Source organism: Suncus etruscus, chromosome 14, assembly GCF_024139225.1.
Source record: "Suncus etruscus isolate mSunEtr1 chromosome 14, mSunEtr1.pri.cur, whole genome shotgun sequence".
NCBI lineage: Eukaryota > Metazoa > Chordata > Mammalia > Eulipotyphla > Soricidae > Suncus > Suncus etruscus.
The window spans coordinates 3603055-3627371 of record NC_064861.1 but is presented as its reverse complement, the minus strand read 5'-3'; the positions used below and the strand labels follow the sequence as shown (position 1 = coordinate 3627371).

Sequence of the window (24317 nt, the reverse complement as noted above, 5' to 3'; positions counted from 1 at the left end):
ACAGTTTAAACTTTTTATTTATTTATTTATTTATTTATTTATTTATTTATTTATTTACTTATTTATTGGTTTCTGGGCCAACACCCAGTGACACTCAGGAGTTACTCCTGGCTATGCACTCAGAAATCCTGGCTTGGGAGACCATATGGGACACTAGCAGATAGAACTGTGGTCTGTCCTAGGTTGGCGCGTGCAAGGCAGATGCCCTACCACATGTACCACTGCTCCAGCCCTCAGTTTGGACTTTTAAGAAAGGTGAAAACATAGCTCAAATTTTGATACTTCCTTATGTTATGCCTGGCAAATCAGAATGTAGTAAGGAAGGGGATTTTGAAAGTATAAACCTTAGCTTTTACTGCTAAGCTTAAAGAAGAAAAACCAGTGTTAACTCTTGAAATTCAGGGAAGTTTGAAAGAAATGTTTGACTCTGGAACCGAAATTTATATGCTTGCTTTAAAACACTTCCCCAAAATTGTGCTTTGCAGAATATATTTTATAACCTAGAAGGAATACATGATGTGTTGACCCCAGTATGTGTTTGTGAAGTGCTTAGGATCAGAAAACCAACAAGCTGGGTTTTTTTGACCACATGTAGCTCCAGTTTCCATGAACTTCTGGGGTTGTGATTTGCATAAGGAATGGGGTGGGAGGGGATATCACATCCCTTGCCCAAGACCTTCTCATTTCACCAGCTCAGATGATTCGCATTATCGCCAAAACACCAGCCCAACAGCTCAGAGGTTTCACCTTTTTAATTGAAGGCACTGTGTTAAAACAACCAGAACCCATTCCTATCAAATGGAAATCAAATGTTCCAATCTGCAATCACCAAAGGCTCATGAGAGGCTAGAGAGGCTGATAAACTTAGTTGACAAGCAGCTAAGAACATTTAACCTCATTTTTTAAGGAAAAATCCCCTATAATAATACAAGAAAGAAAGAAAGAAAGAAAGAAAGAAAGAAAGAAAGAAAGAAAGAAAGAAAGAAAGAAAGAAAGAAAGAAAGAAAGAAAGAAAGAAAGAAAGAAAGAAAGAAAGAAAGAAAGAAAGAAAGAAAGAAAGAAAGAAAGAAAGAAAGAAAGAAAGAAAGAAAAAGAAATCAGGTGGCGGGCCTGGAGAGATAGCACAGCGGTGTTTGCCTTGCAAGCAGCCGATCCAGGACCAAAGGTGGTTGGTTCGAATCCCGTGTCCCATATGGTCCCCCGTGCCTGCCAGGAGCTATTTCTGAGCAGACAGCCAGGAGTAACCCCTGAGCATCGCCGGTTGTGGGCCCCCCCCCCAAAAAAAAAAAGAAATCAGGTGGCTGGAGATTATTAACTGATTTAGGAGCTATCAATGCATTCATGGTTCCTATGAGGAAATCATAGTAGAATGGCTTTCCCACATGAGTAGCCATTCTAAAAGATTGGTCCTTAATAGTAATTGACTTAAGAGGTTGCTTTTTTGTTTGTTTGTTTGTTTGTTTGTTTTTTGGGGGGGTCATACCCAGAGGTACTCAGGGGTTACTCCTGGCTGTCTGCTCAGAAATAGCTCCTGGCAAGCACGGGGGACCATATGGGACACCGGGATTTGAACCAACCACCTTATGGGCCCAGCTTTTATATATAAAATATTTCCATTCACCTAAAAAGACAGAAAGCAGTTTGCCGTTTCAGTTCCCTCTCTCCATAATAGAGCCCCCATGCAGTGGTTTCAATAGACAGTTTTACCTCAGGGTGTGGCGAACTAACCCGCCATGTGTCAATATTTTATTGATGTTGTCTTAAGTCCAAATTACAAAAAGTTTCCCAAGCATATTCGGCACACTATATAGATGACTTCTGATGGCCTGCTCTAGCACAGAGAATTTGTATGAATATGTCATCAGTTGCTTTTAGGTTGCTGCTTTAACAATAGCCACAGGAAAAATATCCAGACTTTGCCTCCATTTCAATACTTGAGTTTTGTATTTGAGCATACACCAGTAATCTAAAGAATCTTTGATATTCAAAAATTCTTAGGTAATATAAATAGGATCTAGCCCTCCCCTTGGGATTCCAAACTCTGAACTCAGAACTTATTCAGCACACTAGAGAGAGAGCCATACTTAAATAGCACCAGGTGTTTAACTCAAAAGGGCCAAAAAAAATTGGATTTCTTCATGAACCCACTCCAAAAGCCCTATCATTCCAGGTCATACCTGGAGAGAGGTGTGGCTTTTCATTTCTGCAACTCCTCATTCTATTGCTCAGCTGTCTGGGCCTCTGAAATGAGTGTATTTACACAACAAGCAATCTCGCATATTTGTGCCCTATTTGGAATTGGTCAATGCTCTTATCATCAAAGCAAGGCTCAGAGTGGTTTTTTTAATAGGTTTTGAATCTGAAATAATAGTGCTGCCAATTTCAAACAAGGAAGTAGAATGCTTATTACCTGTCAGTGAGCCCCTTCAATGAGTCCAATCATACTTTTTATAAGAAGTTTCCTGCCATTATCTGGCTGGCAAGTTCTGGGATTTCTTCAAAAGGACACATTTTATAATCTTCTTTACTATCCGTTCTTCCCCTATACCTGCCACCTCTTAGTTTACATTGATGGGTCATCATCAGGAAATAACAAATTACAAATCTGCTCAACAAATGAAACTTGCTACTTTAAATTACTATCACATGTTTTAGAGCTATGCAACATCGTAAACAATTCAGCATACATGGTAGGATTGTTCCCCATGCACTATAACAGCCTCTTTAAATGCTCATAGCCAGATTGTCAGATCTACTGCAAAAACGTTTTGAGCCAATTTTCATCACTCACATAAAACTCACTCTGGCTTCTCAGGGCTGATGGCTCAAGAAAATCAAACTGGTCACATTTAGCCATGCCAATATTTAAGTTACCTGCTAAAGAACATGTAAGACTACAAATCCTGCCTCCTGCATATGAACCATCAGATTCCATGGAGGCAAACCAGACAGATTGTAGATAAATGTACCATTTGCATGCCTTTGAATAAAAGAACACATAAAGCTGAGGCTAACCAAGGTTTATAGACAAATTAATTATGGCAAATGGATATTACACATACCAACTTCTTTAAAAAAAAAAAAACAACCCTATCTCCATGTGCTCACCAAGACATATTAAACTTTATCTGGGGACTTCAAAAAGAGCAAAAGGTGTTTGCACCTTTATGCTACAATGTTTTACTGTTATGTCCCCCAATTCTTATAAAATGAACAATGACCCCACCTAAATCAGTAAAACTTTTCAATCATTTTGCAAAGAATAGCAAAACAAACATATCACTGTATAGAACAAGTCATAGTTGAAGGAGCTCATGAATCCTCAAAACTCAATTATTAAAATATAAGACATTTTTTTTGTTTTTGGGCCACATCCAGCGGTACTCAGGGGTTACTCCTGGCTATCTGTTCAGTAATAGCTCCTGGCAGGCACAGGGACCGTATGGGATGCTGGGATTCGAATCAACCACCTTAGGTCCTGGATCCGCTGCTTGCAAGACAAACACCGCTGTATTATCTTTGCGGCCCCAAAATATAAGACATTTTAACCTAAACATTTTCACTAAACTTCCTGAATTTACCTCAAGAATAGTCCTGCACAGCTGTGAAAGACACTTTTAAGAAGCTGCTTAGGGGGGGCCGGGTGGTGGCGCTAAAGGTAAGGTGCCTGCCTTGCCTGCGCTAGCCTTGGACGGACCGCGGTTCGATCCCCGGTTCGATCCCCCGGTGTCCCATATGGTCCCCCAAGCCAGGAGCGACTTCTGAGCGCATAGCCAGGAGTAACCCCTGAGCGTCACCGGGTGTGGCCCAAAAACCAAAAAAAAAAAAAAAAAAAAAAAAAAAAAGAAGCTGCTTAGGTGCAAAAACAAAGCATAACAAAAAAGGAACAACAACAAAAAAAATAACAAAATTAATTTATCTATTTGGTTGAAAATTGATAATGTATAGATTGCTGGTAGTCTCCTTATTTGAAGAAAAAAATATTCTATGTTTTCAAGATGGCAACACTGCCAAGAAACTCTGGGTCCCACTATGCCATGTCAGAAGCAGGATTCTCACAAATAAAAAAAAACTCAGGACACAGGCACATGATAAGACTATAAGCTGCCCCTCCACAGACAGGAAACAAACTGCAACTCCAACAGAAAACTGAGACAATAAGCTGACACCACACACTGAGGAAGTGGAAATGACCAGTTCCAGGACCTCTATTCTGTACATGAGGAAAGTGGTCCTTAACTTACCAGATTTCATAATTTATGAAAACTTGTTATATGAACTCAGTACTACAATAAATTTGCTGATCATTCTAGAAGTTTCAGAAATCTCCACCTCATCTGTGAAATCTTCAGCAGCTTATATTCTTTTTTGTACTTCAAAGAGATCTGCATCAAAAGATACAGATCTTTAGATTAAGTAGATATCCTTGGATAAGGCATCTAAATGCCAAGAACTCTTACTACAGTGGTCAGTCATTGAGTATGTTTTTGCAATTTATTAATTCATGCTAATTTTCTACTATATCATATGTCTTTGTTCTCAGTTTGCCTTCAGGAAAGGAACCTGGATGCTCGAGTCATCAGATACAATACTCCAAGTAGTAGACTCTTTTGACAATGCTCATTACCATACTTAGTATTCTAGCCTTTAATAGTTTTTAAGAATATTCTATGCATGCTCTAACCATGAGGCCTTTTTCAGCGAAGTTCTCCTATATCAACACTGATTACTCTAAGAAATTGTAAAACTTTCACTTGATATGCCACTTGATATGATAAGCACTTTGACCCATTCCAACTGGGTCAGTTTTCCAAATGCAATGTATGGATCAATCTTTTTGTCCATCTGTGTGTGAATGTGTGTGTGGTGGTCACCTCTATGTCTGTTTAATATCTGTCCATATTGTATGTAATATCTATTTGTATACAGCCTTTCCTTCTGGTATATAGCCATTTTTTTTTCTCCCAGGAAGACGATTCCGCTGCTGTGACTGATATGTTCTCAGCAGTCACCTTTTCTCCCACTCTCCTTTACCATGGACTGTTGCATGCAACTTGTTTTGGCTTTTGAGAGACCCTTAGCTCTAGGACATTTCCTGATCCATGACTGCAGTGAGCCATTTTATTGGACTCCACAAGACCACATTGCCGACTAAAGATGTGATCAGGAATTTATTCTCTTCTCAGTCTATTTCAAAAGACTTAAAGGGGATATGTATACCTTCCTTGTTATTTCTTAGGTGTGTTTTCTCAATATGTACAATTCTTTATTGTACATTTTATTATAAGGATATAGTTTCCCCACTTCTCTTTGGATTTGCTAGTAGGAATTCATAGTAGATAGTATAGATTATATCCTTTGAGTTTTGTGTTTTTTATAGAATTAGGCTACAATAGTGTCCTGTGGCATTGTTCTTTTTGCATGGGTGCATGAAAATGGAGAAATTTTAGATATAGGAGTTTCTATCTATAAAGAATGGAAACTTCAATTTTTTTTTTGTTACAGGGGGGCCTTCAACTCTGAACATTTGCCATAGTGATTTTATTTAGGCTTCAGTTGCCTGGACAACAGCAGATCATCCCTAAACCTTGGATCCCATATTTGGAACCAGCATGGGGTTTTCTGCTCCTACACCAGGACTCGACCTTCTGCCATGACAGGACCTAGAACTGCCTTGGCACCCACTTGCCACCTAAAGATGCAGTGGAAATCAACAATGACTTGCTTTCAAGGCAGATGATTTCCCTGCCTTGCAACCTAACAGTAAGATGATACCAGGAGATGCTTCAAGACACCCTGACTTGGACATAGGATCTGTGCGAACACCAAGATCTCTATTTAATGAAGCCCTTATAACTGCAACAACTGTGATTGAGGAGAAACTTTCTTAGGACCATGAAGAAAGACTTGGGGTTAGACAAATTAGTATGCCGGGAGCCTGTAGTTGGTCTTATGGCAGGCTGTTTTATGGGTAGGGACACCCTGTTTTTAGGTCAAAAGTATTTTCTTTCTATTTTTCCCAATTTTTGCTAATACAATGCAAAAAACTGCCGCCCCTTTTATCTTTTAGAGAGAAACATCCACCTTTTTCTTAGGGCATGAATTACTGTTTTACCTTCTATTTCTGCAATTTTCTATAAAGTTAAGAAGGGGGAGACGTAGCTAATCACTTTAAACACATAACCTTTTTTTTGTTTTTTGTTTTTGTTTTTGGGTCAGACCCGGCAGCACTCTGGGGTTACTCCTGGCTCTACACTCAGAAATCACCCAACAGGCATGGGGGGGCCGGGACCATATGGGGTACCACTATCTGTCCTGGCTTGGCTGCATACAAGGCAAACACCCTACCCTGCTGCGCTATCTCTCTGGCCCTCAACCTGTTTTAATATTCAGAGCACACTCTATGCTTTCCTAATCCCCTTATCCTGTATTCCCTAAACACAGAAGCACACCCTGTTGTAATCCCCTAGCACATCTTACCTGATTGGCTGACCCAAAGTCCAAACCTTATTCTTCCCTAATGTATGTGTCCATTTCCAACCTACAATAAACAAGTGGCTGTTGGATGATTCTTTGTGAATCTACTGGCCCAGTATCTGACCTCACCAGGGACTGACTTCATAGGCAAGTTCTCTATCTTGGTTCTGATGTTACTGGCTTTATTTATAAAGCACCACTGGCCAAGCAAGTGGAAGCAAAGATAAACAAATGGGACTCCATTAAACTGAGAAGCTTCTGCACTTCAAAGGAAATAATGACTAGGATACATGGAAGGGAAGAAACTATTCACCCTATACCTCTCAGATAATGTGTTAATATCTAAGATATACAAGGCACTGATTGAACTTTACAAGAAAAAATAAATCTAATCCCAAAGAAAATGGGGAGAAGAAATGCAGACATTTCCTCTGAGAAGAAATACAGATGGCCAAAAGGGACATGAAAAAATTACTCCACTTACTTATCATTAGGGAAATGCAAATCAAAACAATGAGATTGCATCTCACACCACAGAAACTAGCATACATCACACACAAAAAACAAGAACAACCAGTGTTGGTGTAGATGTGGTGAGAAAGGGGCTCTTTCACTGCTGGTGGAATACAGACTGGTCCAGCCTTTTTGGGGAACAATATAGACATCCCTCAAAAAACTAGTACTTGAGATTATTTATGATCCAGCAATAGGATCCCTAGGGATAAGCCCCAGGAACACAATACAAAAAATGCCCTCAGCACTCCTATGTTAAATACAGTTGTATTCAGACTATGGAAAGAACCCTGGTGCCTGACAACAAATGAGTGACTAACAAAACTGTGGTATATCTACACAATGAAATACTCTGAGCCATTAGAAAAATGAAGTCATGAAATTTGTTTATAATGCATATATATCAATATATATCCACATATATAATGGATAAACATGGAGGCTATTATGCTGAGTGAAATTAGTCAGAGGGAAAGAGATAGACATAGAATAATCTCACTCATTTGTGGGATGTAAGAAAAATAAAGACAGTTTGGTAACAATATCCAGAGACAATAGAATTAAAGGCCAGGATGTCCAATCCAGGGTAGGAAGCTCACCACAAAGAGTGGTGAGTGCAGTTAGAGAGTGGACTACTAGGACAATGACAGCTGGTACTGATTGCTCTGGACAAGAACTCAGTGCTGAAAGGGGAAAAAGTGACATACAAGGCAACCCTCCATTGATAATAGTGGGGAGAGAGGGTGGGAGGAGGGAGAGGGAGAGAAGAGGAGAGAGGGAGGAGAGAGAGAGAGAGAGAGAGAGAGAGAGAGAGAGAGAGAGAGAGAGAGAGAGAGAGAGAGAGAGAGAGCAAATTGTCTGCCCTAGAAACAGATGGGGGGATGAAAGGGAAATGGTGGGGGAAGGGTGCTCTGGTGAAGGATGGTGTACATCATATGAGGGCCTGAGAATAGTACAGAGCAGGTTCTATCTCTGGCATCTTATACAGTATCTCAAGCACTGCCAGGAAGTAACCCCTGAGCATGCTGGCTGTGTCTCCAAAACAAAACCAAAATAATAATCAAAAACCAAAGATGAGGCACTTGCTTTATATGTAAATGGCCTAGGTTCAATGGTTCAACCCCCATTTCCACAATGTCCCTATAAGAAACAGTAATAAGCTCTGAGCAAACCTGAGCACTGTGTAGTGAGGCCTTCAAACCATTATTGGATCTTCTCCCATGCCTAACTGGCACATAGCAACATGGCAGGACAAAGATGTGAATGCAGATAGACTATAAATATTACAACTTAGTAATACAAAATAGGACAAGAATACCTAATTCTGATGAATGGAGAAAAGTAGGGGGAAATGAGAACTAGTCAACTTTCCTATTTTACATGAGAGTCTGAGGAGGGACAGTCTGACATTGGCCATTGTGAAAAGTCAATTACTGGAAGGAAGACAATAAAAACATACTTCTGGGGCCGGAGAGATAGCATGAAGGAAAGGCATTTGCCTTGCATCCAGAAGGTCGGTGGTTTAATCCTGGCATCCCATATGGTCCCCCATGCCTGCCAGGAGTGATTTCTGAGCAGAGAGCCGGGAGTAACTCCTGAGCACTGCCGAGTGTGACCCAAAAACCAAAAATAAAACATACTTCTGAAGTGCTGATTATTTGCAATGGCCTGTTTTGAAAACCCACTGTTGAAACCAGCTGATGAAATATCCCCTTTTGAGTGAGTTCCTTATTCCCAGAAATGAGAGTTCCCACTTAAGAGCATGTTCAGAATCTGCCCCCTGCACATGGCCGCAGAGCACCTGTGAAGGAAAATATGTGTCTGTGAGGCACTTGGGCGTGCTCATCACTATGAGGGGATGCCAAAACTACACAAGATGTATCCCAACTCTCAGGGAACTTCAATCTTGATGAAAGAAAACAGTTGCTGACACATAAATAGCCTGTTAACTAATTGGAGAGACACTCCAAAGCAGTGGTCCTCAAACTATGGCCCGCGGGCCACGTATTGTATTTGTATCTGTTTTGTTTCTTCATTGCAAAATAAGATATATGCAGTGTGCATAAGAATTCATTCATAAATTTTGTTTTTACTATAGTCAGTGAACTGGCCCCCTGTTTAAAAAGTTTGAGGACCCCTGCTCCAAAGCCTCCCTCACATGGGCCCCAAAGCCTAGGACACCACCATGTAAGGCTTTTATTCCCTGGGATCAGCACCAGGAGACCATTAGCTATCTTGAACAAGTGGGCCAGACTCTATACCAGAGTATTGGCCAGAATACCATCCTGAGTATCACCCAGAGTATCCAATAGAGTATTGGCCAGATCAGCCAGAGTATTGGCTAGCCAGAGTACCGGCCAGAGAATCAGCCAAAGTATCGACCCCTCTTGCAAAGAGGAGCTGAAGTGGGACACAAGCAATGGAAAGCCAGCTAGCCTGTATGCATCTTATCAGGGCATCTTCCACCCTCTTGGGTCCTCAAAGATTGGTTCCAGGACCCCGTGGGCTCAGAACTTACATTCTAGTGAAACAGAAGGGAGCCTGTCTGGAAACTTGTTGAGTCCTTGGCTCATCCCAGTGTGAGCAAGTTGTACCAACTGTATTGATGGGGCTAGGAAACTCAAATCTTAGCATAGGAAGCATCCTGAACAATTCCCTGGTTGACCTGTGAATCTTGCAGCACATTAGACCAAACTCCACAGAGAAAATGCCAATGGCTCTGCCCTATAGCAGCCAATCTCAGCACATGCTTGAGGAACAGAGTCCAGCACAGAAATGCTACCTCTTACTACGCTGAGCTTTTCATTAATCAACTTAGATCCACCTCCCCACAACACTGGGATGTATTCTATCTCCACTTTCAAGGAGACACCAATTCAGCTGCTAACTGACTACAGCAAACCTAGAGTGTGCAACACCTGCAGGAAATTCAGAATTCATCACAAGTCTTGGGACCAGAGAGAGAGCACAGCAGGGAGGTTGCTTGCCTGCACACAGCAAACATGGGTTCAATCGGTGGCATCTCATATGGTCCCTGCACTGCCAGAAGTGATTCTGAAGTGCAGAGACAGAAATAACCCCTGAGCACCATAGGGTATGGTCCAAAAACCAACCAAACAACAAAACCAGAGGGAGGAGTGCCGGGGCCAGAGATCTAACATAGCAGTAGGGAGTTTGCCTTGCATGCAGTCAATCCAGAAGGAGCAGTGGTTCTAATCCCAGGATCCTGTATGGTCCCCTGTGCCTGCCAGGAGTGATTTCTGAGCCCAGAGTTAGGAGTAATCCCTGAGCACTGCTGGGTATGACACACCCCCACAAAAAGGAGGAGTGCAGATTTTTACATTTTTTAAATTATATTTTGGGTTTTGGATCACACCTGGCTATACTCAGGGTTTATTCCTGGCAGGTTCAGGGGACCATATGAGATGCTGGGGATCTAGTCTGGTTTGGCCTTGTGCAAGGCCCTCCACTCTGTGCCATCTTGCTGGGCCCAAGAGTGCAGGGTTTTTTTTTTTTTTTTTGTTTTTGGGCCACACCCTGTGACGCTCAGGGGTTACTCCTGGCTATGCGCTCAGAAGTTGCTCCTGGCTTCTTGGGGGACCATATGGGACGCCGGGGGATCGAACCGCGGTCCGTCCTAGGTTAGCGCAGGCAAGGCAGGCACCTTACCTCCAGCGCCACCGCCCGGCCCCTTTTTTTTTTAGTTTTGAGGTCACACCCTGGCTCTGTGCTCAGAAATCACTCCTGGCAGGCATGGGGGACCATATGGGATAATGGAATTCAAACCAACATCTGTCCTGAATTGGCTGCATGCTAGGCAAACGCGCTACTACTGTGCTATATCTCTCTGGCCCCAGTTTTTATTTTTAATGGGAAAAACGTGAAGAGAATGGGAAAGAAAGTCCATAGAGTGTAATACAGCAAAGGGTAAGGGAACAAGAAATGTTAAGGATGGCAAAAGGTTACAATAAAAAATGCTCCATTTGGGTTAGACACAAATTTGCAAATGTTCCTGATAATTCAGAATTTAGGGGAGATAACTTCTTCCTCTGCAAGATGAGAGGAGTGACACCAATAGCAGGGTTGAAAGGAGAATTAAGAAGCATCTCTGGGAAGCACCTGGCATATTGCTTAATGCAGTGAAAGAACTCAAGCCAATATTGACTATTATTAGAAAGATAAATACCCTGTTGCATAATCGGAGCTAACCGTCTCTTACCTCCTCTCCCCGCCACTCCATTTCCCCATCTGTAATGCAACAAAGTCTGTTTGAGCCAACAGCATCTGTGACAAGGTTCTCTTTGAAAATCAGCCCTAGTTTTGCAGAGCTCATGATAGATTGAAAGATTAAAGAAGAAATTTAGGTGGAAAGATATAGTAGTTGAAAATACTCATGTATAGAAATAGATATAAAAAAACTCAGATACCATGTGCAAAATTAAATTCACTATTCAGAAAAGCATAAATAAAAATAACAGCTCTAGGGGCCAGAAAGATAGCATGGAGGTAAGGCATTTGCCTTGCATGCAGAAAGTCTGTGGTTCGAATCCCGGCATCCCAAATGGTCCCCTGAGCCTGCCAGAAGCGATTTCTGAGCCTAGAGCCAGGAGTAACCCCTGGGCGCTGCCGTGTGACCCAAAAATCAAAACCAAAAACAAACACAAATAACAGCTCTAGGGCCCGGAGAGCGGTGTTCCAGGACCAAAGGTGGTTGGTTCAAATCCCGGTGTCCCATATGGTCCCCCCCTCCCCCCCCCCTCCGTGCCTGCCAGGAGCTATTTCTGAGCAGACAGCCAGGAGTAACCCCTGAGCACCGCCAGGTGTGGCCCAAAAACAAAAACAAACAAAAAAAAAATAACAGCTCTAATAAGGTGGAGAAAAAGTCTTTGACATTACTGTTATAGGATAGTTGAAGAAAACATTGTAAATGTTCCTAATTTGTGGTACTATTAATCACTCACAATGAAAATCCCCTTTAAAGCGGGGCCGGAGAGATAGCATGGAGGTAAGGTGTGTTTGCCTTCCATTCAGAAGGAAGGTGGCTCGAATCCCGGCATCCCATATGGTCCCCTGTGCCTGCCAGGAGCGATTTCTGAGCATAGAGCCAGGAGGAACCCCTGAGCGCTGCCGAGTGTGATCCAAAAACAAACAAACAAACAAAAAAAATTAAAAAGAAGAAAAAAAGAAAATCCCCTTTAAAGCAACACAGTACGGTGCTTGTCTTGCATGCACCTGACCCAAGGTCAGTCCTCAATCTACTGCATCCTAATTGTCCTTTGAGCACCACAGAGTAACCCCCAAGCAGTGCCAGGTGTGGCTCAAAAACAGTAAGTAAACAGTCAAAATGGGTTTTCCCTTTCAATAGAAACTTTTCTATTTTAAATATAGATCAATAAACTCTATCAGTTATTACACTGGTGCACACCCAGCAGTGCTCAAGGCTTACTCCTAGTAAGGCCTGGGGTGGGGCCTATGGGGTGTCAGGGATAAAACTTAGGCAAGAGTCCTGCCCACTGGCCCCTTATTGTCTATTTTCTAAAATAATGATTAAACTGCTGTATCTTGCTACCACCATTTGATGATGGGCTTCTCCCTCCTTGCGTGTATCTGGGCCCCGTGAGCCAAGCACAGGGTCTGCACGCAGGAGTCCTGGATTGACCCTACGCAGAAGCAGAGGGGGGAGCAGCCCTTGAGTACTTTGGTGTGATCCCACATCCACCCCAACTCTAAAGCTGTAAAACAGAGGACACATGCTCAATAATGGGGGAAGCTCTTTGAGAACTGTTGAGAGAATGGGCGGTGGGCAGATGCCACGAGTGCCAACATCTGCTGGGCTTCATCACACAGGCCTTGGATTCGGAAGTGCTTCCTCACTTGGCTGGGTTAAAATCGAGCTCTCCCTCTTTGGGTGGGAATGAGAGGCCATAGTGAGGTACCTCCTTCCAGCTGCAAAACCCACCCCTGCCAACTGCCTGGTCTATGATCTGAGCGGAGGCTCCAGTCAGCATCCTGAGACAAACTCAGCGGTCCCCTTACTGCCCCCTGCCCATGGCCCCTGGCTGTCAGCTCCACACACAGACCATGTGGCTGAGCACCAGAGCACCAGAGTACAAGGAGACCTGCACCTTGGGGCGCTGCAGTGCTCAAGGAGCCATACAGGATGCCAGTGGTAGAATCCAAGTTGGCTGCATACAAGGTGAACACCTTACCAGCTATGCGATCTCTCTGGCCCCCAAAGCTTAGTGTCTTGTCGACTGTATACATTTAATAATTTCTTCTTGACACTATCACCATAACATTTTAATTTCTAAAAATAAAATTCACAGGGGCCGGAGAGATAGCACAGCAGTAGGGCATTTGCCTTGCATGCAGCCGACCCAGGACCAATGATGGTTCAAATCCTGACATCCCATCTGGTCCCCCATGCCTGCCAGGAGCAATTTCTTTCTTTCTTTTTTTATTTTTTTATTTTTGGGTCACACTCGGTGGCACTCAGGGGTTAGTCCTGGCTCTGCCTCAGAAATCTCTCCTGGCAGGCAAGGAGGACCATATGGGATGCCAGATTCTAACCAACATTGGACCTGGATCAGCCGCTTGACAAACACTCTATTGCTGTGCTATCTCTTTGGTCCACCAGGAGTGATTTCTGAGCACAGAGCCAGGAGTAACCCCTGAGTGTCACCGGTGTGGCCCCAAAACCAAAAATAAATAATAAAATTCACAGGCAATAAATCTCACCCCTTTAAAGTGAACAATTCAGTGGAGTCTTACAATTATGCGATAGGCTAATGACACTATGTTCTCACAAGACATTCCAAATCTATTAGCTTTCAGTATCCGCTCCACTGCCAAGACTAGCCTTTTTGTCTCTTTGTCTTTTGTCTCTTTTGGTTTACCTGTGCTGAATATGTGGGGTTTGTTTTGGGGGGCACACCTGGTGGTACAATGATCAGCGACCAGTCCTGGCAGCCTCTGGAGACTATTTGGGTGCTGGGAATTGAATCCAGGTTAGCCACATGCAAGACAAGTGCCTTCCTACTGGTTTACCTTTACTCAACATTACTTGGAAATGGAATCATGCTGTGACCTGTATGTGACCTCTCATTACATTTCCATGTGTCTCATTAATTCATTCTTTTTTTTTTTGCTTAGTAATATGACAGTGTGTGGAAAGACCATGATTTATGCATTTTTGAGTCACTAGACACTTGAGTCATTTCTATTTTGGATCAGTATCACTGACAATATCTGATATTTAATACTTGTATACAACTTTTTGTTTTGTTTTGTTTTGGTTTTGGTTTTTGGGCCACATCCGTTTGATGCTCAGGGGTTACTCCTGGATAAGCGCTCAGAAATTGCCCCTGGCTTGGGGGGGCCATATATGGGACGCTGGGGGATCGAACACGGTCCTTCCTTGGCTAGCGCTTGCAAGGCAGACACCTTACCTCTAGCGCCACCTCACCAGCCCCAAACTTTGGGTCTCCACCCTTTGATTTTTTTTTTGTTTTTCTTGGGTCACACCCAGCAGCACTCCTGAATTTATGCTCAGAAATCGCTCCTGGCAGGCTTGGGGGACCATATGGGATGCCGGGATTCAAACCACCATCCTTCTGCATGAAAGGCAAATGCCTTACCGCTGTGCTATCTCTCTGGCTTGTTCATTTGTATTTTTTTAAAATATGGAATGCTTCAAAAATTTGCATGTCGTCCTTGCACAGGGCCATGATAATCTTCTCTGTATTGTTCCAATTTTAGTATATGTGCTGCTGAAGCGAGCGCTATATACAACTTTTGTTAGGAAGTTTCATGGCAGCCAAAGAGATAATAAAGGGGGCTAAGGTTCTTGCCTTGAATGCGGAGCACCCTGATTACTCCCAGCACCACACATGCCCCCCCCCAACAGCTACTCCATGAGTGACCTCTGAGCAGAGCCAGGAGTAATCCCTGAATACTACCAAGTGTGCCCCCCCCCAATAAACAGAAACAACCCCCCCCCCCGCATACTCAAGCACATCTTAGAGGTCAATGGCATAGCATACAGCTGCACAATTTAATCGTGGCAGAGCCAGAATAGAATTTGAAACACGATCAAATTTAGCCCAAAAATAAATCTAAAGAGAAAGTATGGAGCCGGAGTGATATCGGTAGGGCATTTACCTTGTATGTGGCTGACCTAGGACAGACCTGGATTTGACCCCCAGTGTCCCATATAGTCCCCCAAGCCAGGAGCCTATTTCTGAGCACATAGCCAGTAGTAAACCCTGAGCATCACTGGGTGTGGCCCCCCCCCAAAAAAGAAAAAAGTAAAGCATGTTGTCCCGGTGTAAATGTACTAAAAACCACCCACGCACTATATACAGACCGCATTACTCTTATGCAATGCTTCTCAATTATTTTCTGTCATGCCCCCTAGGAAGAAAACATTTTTGCACCCCCCCACGTGACTGTAAATAGTATCTTTATTAAAAAAAAACTTTAACCTACAAAACAAAAATATATAAAATAACTTGAGCTGATTTTTTAATCAGAGGTGATGTCTGGATTAATGGCTCCAATGAGAATGTTTTGCAATGCACGGCTTTTCGAAGCGGGGTTTGAAGCAGGACATGGAGACTCTCAGCTCAAGACATACAGAGACAAAAACACTAAACATGGGACTTCAAACGGACCCTCGGGGGGGGGGGGGGGCGCGTCCCACTATTTGAGAAGCACTGCTCTTATGGAACAACTGCAGAGAAAGCTTGTGATGAACAAACCCATCAACCACTATCAGTCCTCAGATGTGTGCAAAACCTGGAGCCGACTGGAATGCAGGCTCTGCATGTTAAGGCTAGATTCAGCCTCTGCTGTGCCACAGTCCCCTGAGCACTGCTGGGCACGTCCCCCACAGATGCAGGGCTGAGCTCAGGGGCACCTGCCTAGAGCACCGCTTAAAGGCAGAACAACTAAAAGCACCACACCAGTAAGAAAAGACAGGAGGAAAGGGGAAGGGAGAAGGAGGGGGGAGACACACACACACACACACACACACACACACAAACACACACGGTCTTGCAAGTTGTGAGAGCACCACAAGCATGTGTGCAGGAGCCACAAAGAGAAAGTAGGCAAGGAGTAGCCACTCAGCAAGCAAGAGCACTTTAGAGAGAGCACCCCATCAGCCCGACCATGGTCACAAAGGACAGGAAAAATATGTGGGGTTGGGGCCAAGCAATAGCAATAGTAGTAGGTGTTTGCCTTTCACATGGCTGACCAGAGTTCAAGCCTCAGCATCCCATTTGGTCCCCAGAGCCCACCAGGAGTAATACCTGAGAGTAGAGCTAGGAGCAATTCTAGAGTGCCACCAGGTGTGGCCAAATGCGTTCCTCCCCCCACCCCCCCATTAAAAGCCAGAAATGCAGGGGCTGCTCTGGACATTTCGAGGCCATTATCACACTGATGGATATGACACTGAGCTTAAAATCTATGATGTCATGACATTGGTCGAGGCTAGAGTGTCAGCACAGTGATAGGGCATTTGCCTTGCACATGGCTGACCAGGGGCAAACCTGAGTTTGATTCCGGGCATACCATATGGTCCCCAGAGCCTGCCAGGAGTGCAGAGCCACGAGTAACCCCTGAACGCCTTCCCCCCAAAAAAATGAACTAAATAAAAACTATTGGGATGAGGACCACACTAAAAGTTAATTCCCATTTTTGTCATCCAACTAATCAGATTTATTCTCAAAGAAAAGTTCTTCATTATAACAGGAACGTCATATCTCTTGACCACTTTTTTGGGTGGTGAGGAGGGTTGCTGGGCCACGCACAGACACGTTAGAGCTTACTCCTGGCTGTTCCCTTTGCCCTTTCTCTCTTCCTTTCCTTCCTTCTCCCTCTGTAGCCTCCTTGGACCATTCTGTTTTTTGTTTTTTATTGGTTTTTTCTGGGGGGTCACACCCGGCAGTGCTCAGGGGTTACTCCTGGCTCAGAAATTGCTCCTGGCAGGCTCGGGGGACCATATGGGATGCCGGGATTGGAACCAATGACCTTCTGCATGCAAGGCAAACAAATGCCTTACCTCCATGCTGCTAGCTCTCTGGACCCCTCCTTGGACCATTCTGACCCCTCCCACCCCATTCATTACTGACTCTAAAAACCACTGGGATCTATCAAAAACAAAGCCACAGAATCAGTGCCTTGCTTCTAACAGACTTAAACTTCATCTAACAGCAACATTATCAGTTACTTCAGTGCAAATGCCAGTTTGTGTTCTATACAAAATTCTCCTCCAAAGCACTTCATCCCCATGAATTCATTCCTGTTGGGTGCTTGGGTCATGTGACCCTTGGTTTCAAGGCCACACAAGGAAAAGCTGTGCAGGGCAGGAAGGCAGTTGGCAGAGGCACAGCAGAAAGCATCACAAGGCACAGCCCTTAAAGTCAGAACAAAACCAACCAAATATCCAAAATTCAGGATAAAAATTGGAGTGCCCAGTTCTCTTTTTTTTCTTTTTGGTTTTTGGGCCACACCCAGTGGTGCTCAGGGGATGCTCCTGGCTGTCTGCTCAGAAATAGCTCCGACACCGGGATTTGAACCAACCACCTTTGGTCCTGGATTGGCTGCTTGCAAGGCAAACGCCGATGTGCTATCTCTCCGGGCCCAAGTACCCAGTTCTTAAAACTGCAAGTCCAGGGAGGGGAAGGCAGAGGCTGACTGGACTGACTGGACTGATATGAACTAAGGTGTGACTTTGTCTAACTAAAACCTGAATGAAACACCACTAATAAAGAAGTGTCCTGCTGAGGGGAGGGGAGAAGAGGGCAGGGCAGGAAGGAAAGGGGACAGACAGTAGAGACACAGTAGACACAGTAGGGAGGCAGGAGAGCCTGAGGAGTGAGCAGGGGATGGTGTAATGTTTGTGCACTGTGGGCAGGTAAACACCCCCTGTAAACTCACCAGAAACAAATTTGTAAACTGTGCACCTTTAAAAAGAAAAGGCAAGGTGCTGGAGAAATAGGATGATGGGAGGGTGGGCAAGTGCTTCTCTTGTGCACAGCCAACCCAGGTTTGATCTCTGGTACCATCTAAGCACAGAGATAGGAGTAAGACCTGAGCCCTGCAAGGTGTGGCCAATCTCCCCAACCCATCCTGCAACAAAATCCCAAATTCTGCAGGTCCAACAGGTTGGAGAGATGACATAAGTTAAGGCCATGGTCCTGCCAGTGGCCAGTCCCAAGTCAACCCCCACACTGCATGCTCCCCCAAACATTACTACAAGCAGCACCATAGAGTAGAGAACCAAGCACTGCAGGGTATGTGTGGCTCAAAGTGTCTGAAAGGGCTAGAGTGACAGCCAACTCAGACTCAATCTCTGGCATTCCATATGTTCCCCCAAGCCTGCCAGAAGTGATTTTTAATCACAGACTCAGGCATAAACCCTCAGTACCATGGGGTATGGCCTCAAACCCAAAAATAAGTAGAAAGTTGAACAAGGGGCTGGAGCAATAGCAGAGTAGGTAGGTCACTTGCCTTCCATTCAGTTGATCACGGTTCAATCCCTGGCATCCCATATGGTCTCCTGAACCTGCCAGGAGTGATTTCTGAGCACAGAGCTAGGAGTAATCCCTGAGCACTGCTGGATGTGCTCCCCCACCCAAAAGATGGTGAACCAAATGTGAGGTACACATTTTTTACATAAAATATTTAAATTCCACCTACCCTCTGGGCCTTCTTTCTGAACCTGGCACAACTGCATTCCATAGGTGGGAAAAACACACATGCAAGTTAGTAGGGAGCTGAGGTTTGTGTATGTCAGTCAACTCTGTCTCCAACCTGGGCTTTCCTGCACGCAAGCACTTCACAACTGTCCCTTTCTACCCAGACAGACAGCTGTGCTCCAGCCCCTGAGCACCTTCAAATATGTCTTCACTGAGCTTTAGCAGCAGGTCAGAGCAGAAAAATGAGGGCTAGACCAAGCAAATACTGACATTCTGGCAAAATTATGTGGTTGTGTTCTCCTGCGTTTCCAAGATAAACGATCAATTTCTCTTGGCTGCTGGACTCCTTCCCCAGTGCAGGCTCCAGATGTAAAGTTAGCCTGGGAGGGAATTTCCTGATGCCCTGTCTGACCCCCTTACTCCTCTTCAGAGTTATGTTCAGGGCACCAGTGATTTTAGGCTAAACAACACTGACGCCTGGTCCCAAGTTTTATTCCTATTTTGTTCCTATGGCAGGAAAGAGTAAGCAAAGACTCCCCGGGGCTGGAGTAATAGCACAGCGGCAGGGCATTTGCCTTGCTTGCAGCTGACCCTGGAGGGACCTGGTTTGATTCCAGGCATCCTATATGGTTCCTCAAGCCTGCCAGGAGCAATTTCTGAGTGCAGAGCCAGAAGTAACCCCTTGGTGCCACTGGGTGTGGCCCAACAACCAATCAATCAATAAAGTATTTTTAAAAATGACTCTATGGGGTCGGAGAGGTAGCATGGAGGTGGGGCATTTGCCTTGCATGCACAAGGATGGTGGTTTGAATCCCGGCATTCCATATGATCTCCTGAGCCTGCTAGGAGAGATTTCTGAGTGTAGAGCCAGGAGTAACGCCTGAGCACTGCTGGGTATGACCCAAAAACCAAAAAAAAAAAAAAAAAGACTCTCTGGAGTAATCTAAAAAGGTTAGGGAAGAAAACAAAATCCAGGAAGATGGGGGGCGGGGGGGGGGGGTGGAGAGATAGCATGGAGGTAGGCCATTTGCCTTACATGTAGAAGGAAGGTGGTTCGAATCCCCGCATCCCATCTGGTTCCCCAAGCCTGCCAGGAGTGATTTCTCAGCATACAGCCAGGAGTAACCCCTGAGAGCTGCTGGGTGTGACCTAAAAACCAAAACCAAACAAACAAACAAACACCGGCCCGCATGGTGGCACTAGAGGTAAGGTGCCTGCCTTGCCTGCGCTAGCCTAGGACGGACTGCGGTTCTATCCCCCAGTGTCCCATATGGTCCCCCAAGCCAGGAGTGACCCCTGAGCAAACGGGTGTGGCCCAGAAACCAACCAACCAACCAAACAAACAAACAAAAAACAGGAAGATGAAATTAGACAATGACAACATTTACAGAAGTGCTTAGAGTGGAAAACAGAGAGAGAGAGAGAGAGAGAGAGAGAGAGAGAGAGAGAGAGAGAGAGAGAGAGAGAGAGAGAGAGAGAGAGAGATTGATTTAGAGTCTGGAACAATACTACAGAAGGTAATACTAATAGTAACCTAGACTTGATACCCTGCATCCCATAATGTCCCCAGAGCACCAGCAGGAGTAATTCCTGAGTGAAAAGCCAGGAGCATTGCTGAGTGTGTCCACAACACAAATTAAAACAAAACTCAAGATCTTATATTTTCTAAATAGACATTCCACAATGCCAAACATCCATTTTAGAAGACTATTTCAAAGACACTTTATAGGAATTCTCAAAGTGTTAACTGGGACCAGAGCAATAGTACTAAGGGTAGGGCACTTGCCTTGCACATGGGTAGAGCTGGGTGCGATTCCTGGCATCTCATAGGGTCCCAAGTCCACTGCTAGGCGTGACACAGAAACAAAAAAGAATGCGGGACCAGTGTGATGGTACAGCAGGTAGAGCATTTGCCTTCAAACAGCTGAACCGGGTTCAACCCCCAGCATCCATGATGGTCCCCCAGGCCTCCCGGGAGTGAAGTTTGAGCGCAGAGCCAGAGGAACTCCTGAGCACTACCAGGTGTGGCTCCCAAAACAAACAAAGGAACAAACAAAAATGTGTTAACTGAGGGCCAGAGAGAACATCTAGGAGGTGAGGAGAATTTAACTTTGCATAGGCTGACCTTGGGTTTGCTCCCCACCCCAGCACCTTTCAGTTTTCTGAGCAGAGCCACTAAGCCACTAAGAAAAAAATGGGTGTGGTTCCCCTAAAAAGTGCTAGCTTGGACTGAAGAGCAGGATGGCTAGGCTAGGTGTGTCCATGAATCATAAAAAGGGCTTCTTAATGAGATCAGCAAATACGGAAATGCATGTCAATAGTGACATTTAGCTTGGAACACTGGGAATGGGAGGGACCTAGGAGGACTTGATAGAAAATTCTAACTTCAGGGCCCGGAGATAGCACAGCGGCGTTTGCCTTGCAAGCAGCCGATCCAGGACCAAAGGTGGTTGGTTCGAATCCCGGTGTCCCATATGGTCCCCCGTGCCTGCCAGGAGCTATTTCTGAGCAGACAGCCAGGAGTAACCCATGAGCACCGCCGGGTGTGGCCCAAAAAACAAAAACAAAAAAAAAAAAAAAAAAAGAAAATTCTAACTTCAGTGACAGAAAACAGAGCATGACCCCCACAGCTGGGTTCCCTACTGCAAAGCGCAGGGTTCAGATGAGACTTTGGAAGTTTGTCAGCACAACTCCTTGGCAGGTGCTGTCACTTGTTTCGGGAGTGATGATGCCAGAGACAGGACACGTGCCATAACTTGACACTGTGGAAAACTGTGGGAGTTGGCGCAAGCAACAGACACCAAACAGCAGCCGCTCCTTACTACAAACTCATTTCTCACTGGCCAGTAGTTGTAAAGGAAGAAAACACAAAAGCAATACAGCAGATTAAAGAAAATCTCACCGTCCACCACGATTCCCCAAAATTCATTCGCAACAAGACTGTTCTTGCAGATTTGGGGAGCATCCCACAGAAGCCATTTCTCTTTTTCCTTTCACTCAGACTGATGATTATGCACCTCTCTTCATAATCACTGCAGCATCTCATACAATATTAATTAGCAGCTACTCCCAGCATACGAATAAGATGCATAAAACAAGAGCCTGGCTGATGACAGCAAAAACAGGCTGAGCTGGTCGCTCTAAAGGAGTAGCTACCGACGTGGGTGTCTTGACTTCCCAGTGTGAGTGAAAATTTATTTAATAGCCAAATAGCTGGAAGTCACAGCATGTGAGAAAAGCCCACAAGAAGGAATCAGTTATTCACCTTCAGCCAAGAGAATCGTTTCTTTTTCATGTTCACGTGCTGGAAGTGAACCGGTTTCCTGATCGCTTTCATCGTGTCAGTATTTCAGGTACAAAGACGTGCCTTCTGTATTATTTTAGGACACAGAAGAACTCACCAAATGAGCGTTCTATTCCACAGAAATGACTCAGACTTCTCCCTGATTCACCCTTTCTGTGAAAGAGCCTGTGCTAACGATCAAAGCAAAGCGCTTTCCCGGAGACCCGGTGAGGGCCACTCGGTTGTGTTTCCGGCTGCCCATCTTTTCAGTCACATGGCCAAGACCGGCCGGACGCTTCTCTGCCCTTCACGAACAGGGCTCCGCTTAAGACCAGCGGCGCTGGCCGTGCTGAGAACACACACCCCGCGCCGGGCTGGGGAACCCACATGCAAGCGCGTCAGATCTGTCAACTGGCGGGGCCAAGTTCGGGAGCCAGACGGGGAGCCCCGGGCAGGACCCCAGGAGGTCTCTCCTCGCGAACCCCCACCGCACACCTCTCCTTTCCCTGTTGTCCGTCTCTGACAGCAACCCCACGTTGGGTTCTAGGAGTGTGGAGAGAGGGACGCGCGGGCTCCCCGGCGTGCGCCCCTGAAGGACGCGGCCCGTCTCCTAGACAGGAGCTGGGGCAAGACTCGGCCCCGAAGGGCGGCCGGGAAGGGGCTTTCGGTTCCGAACGCAGCGGCCCAGGGACAGCGACCGGCGTGTCGGGGCGAGGAGGGTCGTGGCGGCGCGGGCGGCGGACCGGACTTTCCCGGGCCTGCGCGGAGAGGGAAACTCCGGGAAGTCCTTTCGCCCAAAGCCGCCCGGCGGCGAGCCGGGGCCGGGGGCCGGGGAGGCGGCCGGGCCGGGCCGGGCGGAAGCGGCGCGGGCGGGCGGGCGGGCGGCGCGGGACGGAGCCCGGACGGGGCGGCCCCGAGGGCCCGGCCGGCTCGGGTTTCAAGTCGGGGCGCCCCTGACCTTGCCGTGCCGGCCCCTCCTCCGCCCGCCGCGCGCCGCCTTTGTGCGCGCCTGTCACTTACCGGGCCCGACGGGCAGAGCCGGCCGCAGCGGCACAAAGCGGGCAGGGGGCGCGCCCGAGAGGGCCGGCGGGTCCCGGCTGCTCGGCCCCGCGAGCGCGCCCCGCGCCATCCCGCGCCCGGGCGGGGCAGGCGAAGGCCGGCGGGGGCGGGCGGGCGGAGGGGCGCGGGCGGGCGGGCGGGCGGCTCTGACCTGGGCCTGCGGGGTCGGGGGCCGCCTCCGGGCCGGGCCGGGCCGGGCCGGGCCTACTGCAGCGCCATCTTGCCGGGCGGAGCGCGCCGCCGCCGCATCAGGGTCCGGGGCGGCGGGCCCGGCGGGGCGCGGGGACGTCTCGGCGCGGCGGCGGCGGCGGCGGCGGCCCCGGGCTCGGGCTCGGGCTCCGGCGGCCCGCGGGCGCGGACGTGACTCGCATGCAGGCGGCGCGGGAGGCGGCCCGGGCTCCGCGCTCCTCCTCCGGCCGGCTCCACCCGCTCCTCCTCCTCCTCCTCCCGGCCGCGCCGCCGCCTCTTCCTCCTCCCGCTCTTCCTCCGCGCCCCCCGAGGCCGCCGCCGCCCTGGCCCCGGGCGGCCACGCGGAAGCAAGCCGGGGCCCCCGGAGCTCCCGTCCCGGCGGGGAGGCGCGCGACCTTGGGGCAGCCCGCGCCGGGCCGCGGACGCCGGAGGCCGGGTGAGCCCGGGACACTGGGCAGAGCGGGCCCCCGCCTGCCCCCACCCGCGGAGGCCACTCTTCGGGGGCTCTCGAGGGGCCCTGCAGGCGCCCCCACGACCCCCGGCCCGCGTGCGCCCCGTCCGCGGCCGCTCCATCACGCCCCGGCTTTGGGGAGCCCGTCGCCCCGACCCCCGACGCGAAGAGAAGAAACGTCCCTTCCCGCCCCCGCCCACCTGTGTTTACTCTGCCACGTGGCCGCGGACCTGCCGGCTCGGTCCCCCGACGAGGCCGCCCCGCCACCGCGGACACCGCGGACACCCGGCTCTGCGCTCCGGCCCGGGCCTCGGCGTGGATGGAGCGACCGTCCCGGCGCGTCCCAGGCGTCGAGGAAGCCGGCTCTGGAAGCCCGGACTCCAGCGAGCTTCTGCTCCCCGTGACACTGTCCGGCGCTGCAGGGCTCTTTCCTTCCCACCCTCTTTCCTTTCGAGCACTCCCTTTCCAAATAACTTCGAGATTAGGTTTGTTGGTTTGTTGGCTTGTTTGGGCCACACCCGCTGCGCACACTGCTTAGGCTCAGAAGTCGCTCCGGGCAGGCTCTGGGGGCCACAGGGGATACCGGCAGGCATTCAAACGCGGACCTGGTCCGTCCTGTGTTGGCCTGACCAACACCTGACCG

At 47.3% G+C, this 24317-nt stretch overlaps 1 protein-coding gene and 1 non-coding gene across 2 annotated transcripts in view; both read right to left on the bottom strand.

Moving 5' to 3' along the window:
• TET2 (tet methylcytosine dioxygenase 2) overlaps window positions 1-23281 on the bottom strand; it is a 70268-nt gene extending 46987 nt beyond the window's left edge. Inside the window, exon 1 of the mRNA XM_049786539.1 lies at window positions 23186-23281. The gene's annotated coding sequence lies outside the window, so the exon portion shown is untranslated. The remainder of the gene's footprint in view (window positions 1-23185) is intronic.
• Window positions 14667-14772, bottom strand: LOC126029186 (U6 spliceosomal RNA). The gene has a single exon (XR_007502836.1). It is a non-coding gene; the product is annotated as a U6 spliceosomal RNA (small nuclear RNA).
• Window positions 23282-24317: the final 1036 nt, after the last annotated feature.